The sequence below is a fragment of the Lolium rigidum genome, chromosome 5 (genome assembly GCF_022539505.1).
Source record: "Lolium rigidum isolate FL_2022 chromosome 5, APGP_CSIRO_Lrig_0.1, whole genome shotgun sequence".
NCBI classification, from domain to species: Eukaryota; Viridiplantae; Streptophyta; class Magnoliopsida; order Poales; family Poaceae; genus Lolium; species Lolium rigidum.
In genome coordinates, this window is record NC_061512.1 from 142,614,658 (window position 1) to 142,627,670 (window position 13,013).

A 13,013-nucleotide genomic window follows, 5' to 3' on the forward strand; every position below is an offset into this window, starting at 1 on the left:
GAACATTATCAACTTTCCCCAAAGGTTTCTTTTTAGCATTATCAGCGAGATTAACATCCAAATAATAATTTTTCAATGGTGGCAAGTCAAGCATATCATAGACTTTCTTAGGCATAACAGAAATACTTGCACCAAGATCACATAAAGCATTACAATCAAAATCTTTGACTCTCATTTTAATGATGGGCTCCCAACCATCCTCTAGCTTTCTAGGAATAGAAGTTTCAAGTTTTAGTTTCTCTTCTCTAGCTTTTATGAGAGCATTTGTAATATGTTTTGTGAAAGCCAAGTTTATAGCACTAGCATTAGGACTTTTAGCAAGTTTTTGCAAGAACTTTAGAACTTCAGAGATGTGGCAATCATCAAAATCTAAATCATTACAATCTAAAGCAATGGGATTATCATCCCCAAGGTTGGAAAAAATTTCAGCAGTTTTATCACAGGCAGTTTCAGTAGCTTTAGCTAGTTTCGGGTAATTTTGCGCGCTTTGCACTAGGAGTAGAAGCATTGCCAACACCAATTATTTTACCATTGATAGTAGGAGGTGCAGCAACATGTGAATCATTAGCATTGCTAGTGGTGGTAATAGTCCAAACTTTAGCTACATTTTCCTCTTTAGCTAGTTTTTCATTTTCTTCTCTATCCCACCTAGCACGCTAGTTCAGCCATTAATCTTATATTCTCATTAATTCTAACTTGGATGGCATTTGCTGTAGTAACAATTTTATTTTCAATATCCCTATTAGGCATAACTTTCGATTTCAAAAGATCAACATCAGAGGCAAGACTATCAACCTTAGAAGCAAGAATATCAATTTTATTGAGCTTTTCCTCAACAGATTTGTTAAAGGCGGTTTGTGTACTAATAAATTCTTTAAGCATAGCTTCAAGTCCAGGGGGTGTATTCCTATTATTGTTGTAAGAATTCCCATAAGAATTAGCATAACCGTTATCATTATTATAAGGATATGGCCTATAGTTATTACTAGAATTGTTCCGATAAGCATTGTTGTTGAAATTATTATTTTTAATGAAGTTTACATCAACATGTTCTTCTTGGGCAACCAATGAAGCTAACGGAACATTATTAGGATCAACATTAGTCCTATCATTCACAAGCATAGACATAATAGCATCAACCTTATCATTCAAGGAAGAGGATTCTTCAACAGAATTTACCTTCTCACCTTGTGGAGCTCTTTCCGTGTGCCATTCAGAGTAATTAACCATCATATTATCAAGAAGCTTTGTTGCTTCACCAAGAGTGATGGACATAAAGGTACCTCCAGCAGCTGAATCCAATAAATTCCACGAAGAAAAATTTAGTCCTGCATAGAAGGTTTGGATGATCATCCAAGTAGTCGAGTCCATGGGTTGGGCAATTTTTAACCGAGAGATTTCATTCTTTCCCAAGCTTGAGCAACATGTTCATTATCCAATTGTTTAAAATTCATTATGCTACTCCTCAAAGATATAATTTTAGCAGGGGATAATATCTACCAATAAAAGCATCCTTGCATTTAGTCCAGGAATCAATACTATTCTTAGGCAGAGATAGCAACCAATCTTTAGCTCTTCCTCTTAATGAGAAAGGGAACAATTTTAATTTTATAATGTCACCATCTACATCTTTATATTTTTGCATTTCACATAGTTCAACAAAAGTATTGAGATGGGCAGCAGCATCATCAGAACTAACACCAGAAAATTGCTCTCTCATGACAAGATTAAGTAAAGCAGGTTTAATTTCAAAGAATTCTGCTGTAGTAGCGGGTGGAGCAATAGGTGTGCATAAGAAATCATTATTATTTGTGCTAGTGAAGTCACACAACTTAGTATTTTCAGGGTTGGCCATTTTAGCAGTAGTAAATAAAGCAAACTAGATAAAGTAAATGCAAGTAAACTAATTTTTTTGTGTTTTTGATATAGAGTGCAAGACAGTAAATAAAGTAAAACTAGCAACTAATTTTTTTGTGTTTTGATATAATGCAGCAAACAAAGTAGTAGATAAAATAAAGCAAGACAAAAACAAAGTAAAGAGATTGAGAAGTGGAGACTCCACTTGCAGCGTGTCTTGATCTCCCCGGCAACGGCGCCAGAAATTTGCTTGATGCGTGTAGTTGACACGTCCGTTGGGAACCCCAAGAGGAAGGTGTGATGCGCACAGCGGCAAGTTTCCCTCGGTAAGAAACCAAGGTTTAATCGAACCAGTAGGAGTCAAGAAGCACGTTGAAGGTTGATGGCGGCGGGATGTAGTGCGGCGCAACACCAGAGATTCCGGCGCCAACGTGGAACCTGAACAACACAACCAAAGTACTTTGCCCCAAAGAAACAGTGAGGTTGTCAATCTCACCGGCTTGCTGTAACAAAGGATTAACCGAATTGTGTGGAAGATGATTGTTTGCAGAGAAAACAGTTAAACAAGTATTGCAGCAGATTTGTATTTCGAGTATTAAAAGAATGGACCGGGGTCCACAGTTCACTAGAGGTGTCTCTCCCATAAGATAAAAGCATGTTGGGTGAACAAATTACGGTCGGGCAATTGACAAATAGAGAGAGCATAACAATGCACATACATGTCATGATAAGTATAGTGAGATTTAATTGGGCATTACGACAAAGTACATAGACCGCCATCCAAGCTGCATCTATGCCTAAAAAGTCCACCTTCGGGTTATCGTCCGAACCCCTTCCGGTATTAAGTTGCTAAGCAACGAGACAATTGCATTAAGTATGGTGCGTAATGTAATCAACAACTACATCCTCGGACATAGCGCCAATGTTTTATCCCTAGTGGCAACAGACACAGCACAACCTTAGAACTTTCTGTCACTTGTCCCGGGTGTCAATGCGGGCATGAACCCACTATCGAGCATAAATACTCCCTCTTGGAGTTAAAAGCAAAAACTTGGCCAGAGCCTCTACTAGTAACGGAGAGCATGCAAGATCATAAACAACACATATGTAATAACTTGATAATTAACATAACATGGTATTCTCTATCCATCGGATCCCGACAAACACAACATAGAGTATTACGGATAGATGATCTTGATCATGTTAGGCAGCTCACAAGATCCAACAATGAAGCACAATGAGGAGAAGACAACCATCTAGCTACTGCTATGGACCCATAGTCCAGGGGTGAACTACTCACTCATCACTCCGGAGGCGACCATGGCGGTGTAGAGTCCTCCGGGAGATGAATCCCCTCTCCGGCAGGGTGCGGAGGAGATCTCCAGAATCCCCCGAGATGGGATCGTCGGCGGCGGCGTCTCAGTAAGGTTTTCCGTATCGTGGTTTTTCGCCTCAGGGGTTTCGCGACGAAGGCTTTAAGTAGGCGGAAGGGCGGAGTCGGAGGGCTAACGAGGGGCCCACACCACAGGGCGGCGCGGGCCCCCCCTTGGCCGCGCCGCCATGTGGTTTGGCCACCTCGTGGCCCCACTTCGTATGCTCTTCGGTCTTCTGGAAGGTTCGTGGCGAAATAGGCCCCTGTGTCTTCGTTTCGTCCAATTCGAAAATATTTCGTTACTAGGATTTCGAAACCAAAAACAGCGAGAAAACGACGAAGCGGCACTTCGGCATCTTGTTAATAGGTTAGTTCCAGAAAATGCACGAATATGACATAAAGTGTGCATAAAACATGTAGGTATCATCAATAATATGGCATAGAACATAAGAAATTATCGATACGTCGGAGACGTATCAGGAACCCCAAACTACTCGTTGATGTTAACGTAGAAACCACCTTCGGCTGTAGAAACTTCATCTGAAACAAAAGCATGCAAAGCTAAGTACAGGGACTCAGTAAAATTTAGTACAACCTTTTAGCAAAGCTGGTATGCGGGCTTTCGGTAGATCTTCTTTTGCGTAAAGCCAATTTTTCTTTGTAAGATAAGAGAAAAGAGAAGCTCAACTACTCAGAACCTTTAAAAAGGGGATAAGAGAGCGACATCTCTATCTCTATTGATCATCATGTTGTATCCACCAATCTTCATCATCTCGAACCACTATCCTCGGATCACCCCCTCAACACCCGGAGAAGGTATCCGTAAACACACATTGGTTGTCAAGTTTTACGCCGATCCGAAGACCGGAGTAGAAGCGCAACAACTAAGCATGGCTTAGCATAAAGAGATAAAGGCTCTAGCGACGCACACATGCCAAACCTAGGTATGCTAGGAGTAGTGGATCGGGGTATTGAGGCTACAAATGTAGGACATGCAACAAATAGGGTAACTCTACCTATCGATAAAAGACAGTAGAATCGCATGCAATATGAAGTAACCAGAATGAAAGCATTTGTAAAACTTATATGAACCAGGCTAGGGCTTGCCTTTGTCCCTGACAAACCAATATGGATCTTCGAGGATCCCATGCTTGACTTGTTCGCTGAGGGACAATTATTGATCTGTGTCGTTGTCGATCTTCATCGTCTCGGGCACGTGCTCTATCGACCGTAATGAGGCAAACACCAGAAAGGGTAAAACAACAATCAACACATGGCATCGATGCAATGCGCATACAAAAATGATGATATGATGTGTTAAATATATTGAATTAATCCTAAGACATGATCATCAATTTAACTAGGGTTCGACGTGACTAGGGTTAGCAGTTACGGAACCTCTGTTGCGGTCAGAAACCCACCGGCGAGCAGCGACAGGCAACACGGTAGAGCCGGGAGGCTCCCGAGACTGCGGCTGGCCCTGGTCCCTCCGAGCGACGGCCCGCAAAGACTCGGCACGCACGTCCGATGCTGGTGCAAGGGCGTGCCACCTGACCTATACCTGGTCAGGAAGGTGTTGGATTGTGTCTCGCTTAGTTTCCTGCATGGCATAAACGTAAACATTAAATACAAGCCTCGATCGGCTCTCAGGTTGTCCTGTGAATCGGCTCAAGGAGCCGATCCACCCATGATTCGTACGAGGTGTACGATCAGATGGTGGTCCTGCTTGATCAAAATAAAGCTAAAACGACCTACTACGATTTAGGGTTTTCACCGCATAATCGGAACATCCTACTCGTGATTGAGCCTGGCGGCCACGCACGGTGATCGTAAACCGACCCTAGACAAGGCCTAAAAACCAACACGAAGTTGATCCCGGAACATCCTGTCTAGGGCTAGCAAACTACACCCTACGCGCCACTGGATCCTTCAACCCGTTTGTAAGGCCTAACTATGCAAATATTAAACTAATCCTTGAAGAACAAGGAGCAATCATAACGGATCGGATCTACTAAATAATGAACAAGCGGGGTGCCGCCCTTACACCTAAGACAGGTGTAAGGGCGGCTAGATGTCTAAGGGTTGCACGACGACAGCATATGATACGATGAACAATGCTAACCCTAACACATCTATGATAACTACGTTGCTCGCCATCAACAAGGCTTTAGCACGAGCAACGCATGAACAACGAATAAACGTGTACTGCCTAGATCGCAGGATGCGATCTAGGCAGCATGATGCTTACCCGGAAGAAAACCCTCGAGACAAGGGAGTTGGCGATGCGCCTAGATTGGTTTGTGGTGAACGTGATTGTTGTTTATTTCATAAACCCTAGATACATATTTATAGTCCGTAGACTTTCTAACGTGGGAATAATCCCAACCGGGCACGAGCCAAACTCTATCTAATCGACACGTATCCTACTATATTACAGATACACGGGCAAACTAGCCCAAACTTTGCATATAAGGCCGATTCATGTATTCCTTCCATGTATATCCTTCAAGCCCATCTTTAATCGCGGCCCACCTCTGATCCGGTCAAATTCTGGTGATAACACATGCCCCCTGGTTTTGGAAATGACAATTCCAAAATCACTCTTCTTTTTCTTCATCGGGTCATGTCGTGGCGTCTTGCCTCCTTGATTTCATCACCAATCTAAAAAAACCCCTCTTATTAATGAAGGAATGCTTCCATTTAATTTTACCGATAGTCGAAGTCAAACACTCCCCGAAAGAGCCGATGGCATCACATCAGCCTCTACGATAAAACAAGAGTAAGGCCAACCTAATTGCTCCTCCAAACGGTAACCTGCGACCTCCGTCTGAGAAAGCAAACTCAGATCCCCAAATCGCCGCCCAAGCAGCTCCACGAATCTCAGATCTCAACCGCGCCGTCCCAATTCCTCAGCGGCATCAAATGGCGGAATCATCCAACGCCAACGCCATGGTCTCCGGTCTGAAGGTAATCCTCAACCGCCTCCTCGCCATTCGAATCAATGTTAGGAGTAAACAGCAAACACCTGAATTAATGTCCTATTCCGTTATCAATTTTAGGTTTCGTGACATCCTGCCGCCGCACCCTTCTCTCCCAAACTCTATGTGTCTTGGCCCCCGTTCTTCCGAGAGTCCCGCTCACCTAATTTCATGCGAGGCCAATAGAATCCCCTTCGTGAATCGAGAATTGATCCGACTTCTCGGGCCGACCGCTCGCGAGCTCGGCCTAATCCTCCCGAAGGTTGGGTGGCATGGTACGGTAGAGTGTCTAAAACACACTATGCTACCGGGACGCGATAGGGATAGCCGATGCCTTATCATTATCACTATCTCCTCTTGAAAAGAATGAGAACATCCTGAAAACCATCGGCTACTTTTGGTCTGATGCACTGAATTGCTTCATGTTCGGCCATGGCCCCATGACGCCAACTCTGCTGGGACGTGGCCATGATCACAGGCCTGGACATTGCATCCCCAAGCCCCTCTGCCTTTAAACTGCCAAAGGTCCCTTTCACCCTTTCCTCTAAAACAGAGTGTACAAGCTGGGGCGCCTACCTCAGGCGTTATATGAAAACCAAAGGCCCTGTGACAGAAAGAGAGCACACGGCCTTCTTGGCTGGAACACTTCATATTTTGTGGTCCTTCACTTGCCCCAACCAAGAATTACCTTTCCCTGGCCTACGAGCTCGCCAAAGGTACTCACCTTGGCCTCGGAAAACTGCTCCTTGGAGAGGTCTATCGATCTCTTCAACTGATGTCTGTCAAACTGTTCTCTCAGAAGACAGTTAAAACAGGAGGCCCCTGGTGGTTTATTCAGTTATGGGCTCAGCTGTACTTTCAAAACCAGATCCCAAACTTCCCCCCTTTGGCCACCTGCACCTTCCCAGACGCAAATGGGAAGGATATCCGATGCACTAGCTATGGTCAAGCTCTGTACAGTCTCCCAGGCAGCAGGTTGATCCCCAAGGAAGCAGCAGAGTGGTTCAAGATTTTCTTCCAAGGCCTGGACAACCCCCTGTTCTTTCCCTATACTGAATCGGAAAACTTTGAGAATCCAGTCTCCTTCCGATTAGACAGCCTTGCCGATGCCGCTAGCACCCGGCACTTGTACTCTATCATGATCCGTCCTTGCTTTCTCCCAGTTGGTATGAGTACCTCAAACAGGATCATCAAGCCTGGTTATGAGTCTTACCAACCGGTGGTACTAGCCCGGCAGCTTGGACTTGGGCAAGTGCCCCCACACTTCTTTCTCCACCACCTGACAGCAAGCAGAGCTGAACTGCCTGACATTCTTACTGGCCAAAGGTGCTATACCTTCTTTGACGCTCTGGCCATTCCAATTCCTCATAACCTCTCGTTTCACCACCACTACCGATGGTTTCGAGACTTGGTGGTCCATGTGGAAGACCCACGCCTTCAGAAGAGCTCTAGGACCATTGCTGAAGCAACTTGATGCCGACTATGACGTTCCTGCACACCAGGTACCATTCCACATAAATTACTCGCAATGGCTCATGATGATTGTCCGTAACCTGACTCTATTTCTTGGCAGCAACAGGATGGTCCAGAGCCCACGCAAGCCGATGGCTCCCCCTTCAAGTTCCTTCCACCAGCCCCGGTGGTTCTCTTCTGCCAGAGCTCGCCCCCCTTGAAAAAGGTCATAATGCAGAGCCAGCCGATTTCACCGAAATCGGCTCCCAAAGATAAAGCATCTTCGGGGCGTGTTGCCCCCCGAGCCTCAATCCAGGTGAGGAAGGTAGTGAGGAAAGTAGCTGCCAGAAAGACCCTGAAGCGCAAAGCTCCTGTCCAAGCAAGCTTGCATGTAAGCTGACTCGTGCCTCGACCAAATTCATTTGCCTTCCCAGTCTTCCCAGTCTTTTGTAACATGGTTGTACCTCTTCTTACAGACTTCCACTGAAGAGAACTCCAGCGAGGAAGCACAGTCCAGCCCAAGGGACTCCACCCCGGGCGATTCTGGGAGATCCACCACACAGAGCCAGACGGACTCGCCAGCGTCGGCTTCTAGGAAAAGGTCGACTCCCGAGCCTGCTGACCTTCAAGCTCCGATCAAAACAGGGTCACGCATGAAGCGTCGATGCGTCAAAAGGGCTCGCAAAGACCCACGAGTTTCCTCGCCGAGCCGGAGGTTTCAAATGTAATTACTTCAACGAGCTCATATTCCATGCCGTCCCGTCGCTACTTGGATCGGCTCACCATTTCTTTTGCATACTAATGGGACCTCTAGCGGGGACGTTGAAGAGGTACCGATGCCATCCGCCACGCTAGGCCTATCCACCTCGACGAGCGTGGCTGACCAAGTGGCTAACCTGGCCCAGTCCACCGAAAAGCCGATTGTCACAACATCGGCTGCTCTTCCTTCTTTGGGAGAGGTACGCTCCACTCTCTCGGGCCTACCCTTTTTCTTTGTTGTATGCTCATACTGCTCTTGCTCGTCTGTCAGGGTTGTGATCTTTCAAGCTTGCTGACGTTCGATCCCGACTCCATCGAGCCAGCTACTTCCAAAGCAGGTGAAGAGCCAAGCCCTAGCGCGGTCCATGGTCCGCTCCAGCGTCTCAAGGTTTTGCTCTCCTCCTCGGTCGAAACCCTGGTCGAAAACCCCGAGGCAGTCAAGGGCATCCTCGAAGACATCCAGCCCCATCTCCCGGTGACGCTGCAGGTTAAGCTTTGGCCGGCTGTGACTTTGTCGGTTTTCAGGTCAAGGGTGCAGTCGGCTCGTCAAAGAATTATTCTTCGCCACGCCCAGCTTCCGTTGAGAGCCGATATTGCAGACAAGTGTCAACGGCTCAACGAGAAGAAGGCCGCTTTAGACGCCAAAACCGACACTTCTACCAATAGTGCCGAACTCGAGATCCTGCGCAAGGAACTGGAGGACCTTGAAAAGAGGGTCAGGGAGACCAAGCAACTTATCCAAGACAAGGAAACCCTCATTGCTTGCTCTCAAGATGAAGCAAAAGGCCTCACAGACGATCTGAAGACCGATCTGGCTGAAATTCGTGCCTTGAGCAGTCAGCTGGTGACGGGCAGAGACGAGGACGACGAGGCTGAGATCGCCGAGGTGGATCGAATCCGTGCCGACGCCCTTCACACCCTCAACGCTTTTCTTCAGTAGAGCCTCTCTATGTAAACTGATAAATGTTTCTGACAAATGTTTTGTCTGAAGTCGACGGCTGTGCATCGGCTTTTCACATGTACTGATTTTATATATTTTTTTTACTGGCCGATTTTTCTATCGGCCCCTCTATCGGCCCCCAATATTTCACTGCACATGTATCGCATATGTTCATCTGATTAGGTGCCCCCCGAGCCGAATCTGCCAGGTAACTGCGGATATCGGCTCTGTGGTGAGCCAAGGCACTGTATTTGAACGTCGGCTCTGTTAGGACCAATGTTGACTTCTTCCAGCTCATCAGCCGACGTAAACCCGTTGCCCGTTAGATTGACGTTGAACACAGGCAGAGCGTATGGTGAGGATAATTTAGGCTGGAATCGGCCTCCATGTTGATTGAATCGCTCAATGAAGGTTTTGCAATGTTCCTCCATAGATCTTTGGGGAGTGCTGGAGCCGATCGCGTGGAACGGCTTCCTCCTTGTCCTCGTTATGAGAGCAGCTGCCCTCGTCTCCGTCCTTACCAGAGTGGTGCCCAGGTCCTACCATGTTGATGTTGAACGAGAATCCTGGCTGGCACCCTCCAGGGTAAGTGCACTCCACCATGTTAACGGCGGGGAAGGGGTGTGTGTCGACCTTCATGGCGTACTGGCTGAAAATTAGACGCCCTTGTTCTATCGCCATTTGGACCTGCTCGACGCCACACCCTGCGGTCGTTGGTGGCATGGGTGAACGTGTTATGCCACTTGCAGTATGGCTTTCCGTTCAGCTCTCCGAGCCGTGGGGATCTTGTGGCCTTCGGGTACCTTTAGCTGCTTCTCCTTAAGTAAGAGGTCGAAAATCTGTTCAGCTTTGGTAACGTCGAAGTCAAACCCTCTTGGAGGACCTTGTGGCTTAACCCACTTGCAGGACACGGGGCTTGCCCCCCGAGTCCATTCAGCCACTGCTACCTCTTGATCTCCCGCAGAGCCTTCGTCTTCATCTGCCTCAACCAGGACCACCGCACGCTTGAATTTATCCTGGTATACATCTGGGTGGCGCTGTTCATATACTGACAGCTTCTGCACCATGTGCGCCAGTGAAGGGTAGTCTGCTTGGGAGGCCACGTCCTTGATCGGTGATGCGAGACCCACCACCGCCAACTCGATCGCTTCTTTTTCGGTCACACGAGCCGAATAGCATCGGTTCCTAACGGTCCCGAAGCGCCGGACGTATTCCGACACCGTTTCTCCGCGCTTCGTCGTACTTGTGCTAGATCGGCAATGCCAGCCTCGGAAGCCTCCGAGTGATACCGCATGTGGAACTACTCTTCCAACCGCTTCCACGTCCGGATTGAGTCCGGTGTCGGCGATGTGTACCACCCGAAAGCCGATCCCGTGAGGGATCGTGCGAAGAACCTCACACGCAGCTCATCCGATGCTGAGATCGTGCCCAGCTGTGCCAAATATCGGCTCACATGCTCGATGGAGCTGGAACCATCCGATCCATTAAACTTGGAGAAATCAGGGAGCCGATATTTGGGTGGTAGCGGGATCAACTCGTACTCGTTGGGGTACGGCTTGGAATAGCCGATTGTCCTCCTTTTCGGCACCATGCCGAACTGGTCTTTTAAGATGGTACTAATCTGATCCGCGGTGCTGGCTGCATGAGTGGAACTCTGAAGATTCGCCGGAGTGGCATACTTAGCCAGCCATGCTTGCTTTTCCAGCTCTGAGCCAACTGCAAGAGCTGAGCTCTGGAGGTTTGTCGGAGTGGCATACTTAGCTAGCCACATCTGCTTCTCAAGATCTGTTCCCGAAGTTCCTCCTGCTGTTCCAGAAGTCCCTGCTGTTGCAGTCTGGTTCGTGAGCGCCCAGTTACTGCAGTCTGGCACGTATGTGCACGTGTATCCGTGAGGGATCTCCTTAGGCGCCTCATGCAAGAACTGGTAGTCACTAGGGTCACCACCGATCTTGTAGACGACGTATGCCGGTGAATTCGGCACTTCGGTGCTGCCAACGCGAATGCCAGCGGTGGACGGGACTCGGAGTGGCATCTCTCCTTGGTGAGTCCCTAGAGCTGGTCCCGACGGAGAGTACCGATGCCTCATGATTTCCTGGATCACCCGAAGAGCGACACGCTCCAAAGTGTTCACCGGGCTCTCGGAATGGCGGTGTAGCGAATGAGCTACCATGAAGTTAATCTCCCGACGCAGAGACTCGGTGCGTTCTTCGACGGGGCGGACATGTCCACTCCATCGAGCGCGCTTCAGGTGAGAACCCTTTCCACCCGATGCCATGTGAGCGGGTTCTCGCGAAAAGAGCCGATGAGGTCGGCTTCGAGGATCGCTTTGACCTCGTCATACTTCTTCTTGAGCTCGTCGGTCAGATCCTCGTACGTGACTGGAGTGCCTTCCGCCATCTCAGATGTAGATCGCGATGCGGTTGATGTCGAAGACTGTCCCACTGGGCGTGCCAGAATGTGTTGCGGTCAGAAACCCACCGGCGAGCAGCGACGGGCAACACGGTAGAGCCGGGAGGCTCCCAGGACTGCGGCTGGCCCTGGTCCCTCCGAGCGACGGCCCGCGAGGACTCCGGCACGCACGTCCGATGCTGGTGCAAGGGCGTGCCACCTGACCTATACCTGGTCAGGAAGGTATTGGATTGTGCCTCGCTTAGTTTCCTGCATGGCATACACATAAACATTAAATACGAGCCTCGATCGGCTCTCAGGTTGTCCTGTGATTCGGCTCAAGGAGCCGATCCACCCATGATTCGTACGAGGTGTACGATCAGATGGTGGTCCTGCTTGATCAAAATAAAGCTAAAACGACCTACTACGATTTAGGGTTTTCACCGCATAATCGGAACATCCTACTCGTGATTGAGCCTGGCGGCCACGCACGGTGATCGTAAACCGACCCTAGACAAGGCCTAAAAACCAACACGAAGTTGATCCCCGGAACATCCTGTCTAGGGCTAGCAAACTACACCCTACGCGCCACTCGGATCCTTCAACCCGTTTGTAAGGCCTAACTATGCAGATATTAAACTAATCCTTGAAGAACAAGGAGCAATCATAACGGATCGGATCTACTAAATAATGAACAAGCGGGGTGCCGCCCTTACACCTAAGACAGGTGTAAGGGCGGCTAGATGTCTAAGGGTTGCACGACGACAGCATATGATACGATGAACAATGCTAACCCTAACACATCTATGATAACTACGTTGCTCGCCATCAACAAGGCTTTAGCACGAGCAACGCATGAACAACGAATAAACGTGTACTGCCTAGATCGCAGGATGCGATCTAGGCAGCATGATGCTTACCCGGAAGAAAACCCTCGAGACAAGGGAGTTGGCGATGCGCCTAGATTGGTTTGTGGTGAACGTGATTGTTGTTTAAAAGAATGGACCGGGGTCCACAGTTCACTAGAGGTGTCTCTCCCATAAGATAAAAGCATGTTGGGTGAACAAATTACAGTCGGGCAATTGACAAATAGAGAGAGCATAACAATGCACATACATGTCATGATAACTATAGTGAGATTTAATTGGGCATTACGACAAAGTACATAGACCGCCATCCAACTGCATCTATGCCTAAAAAGTCCACCTTCAGGTTATCGTCCGAACCCCTTCCGAGTATTAAGTTGCTAAGCAACGAGACAATTGCA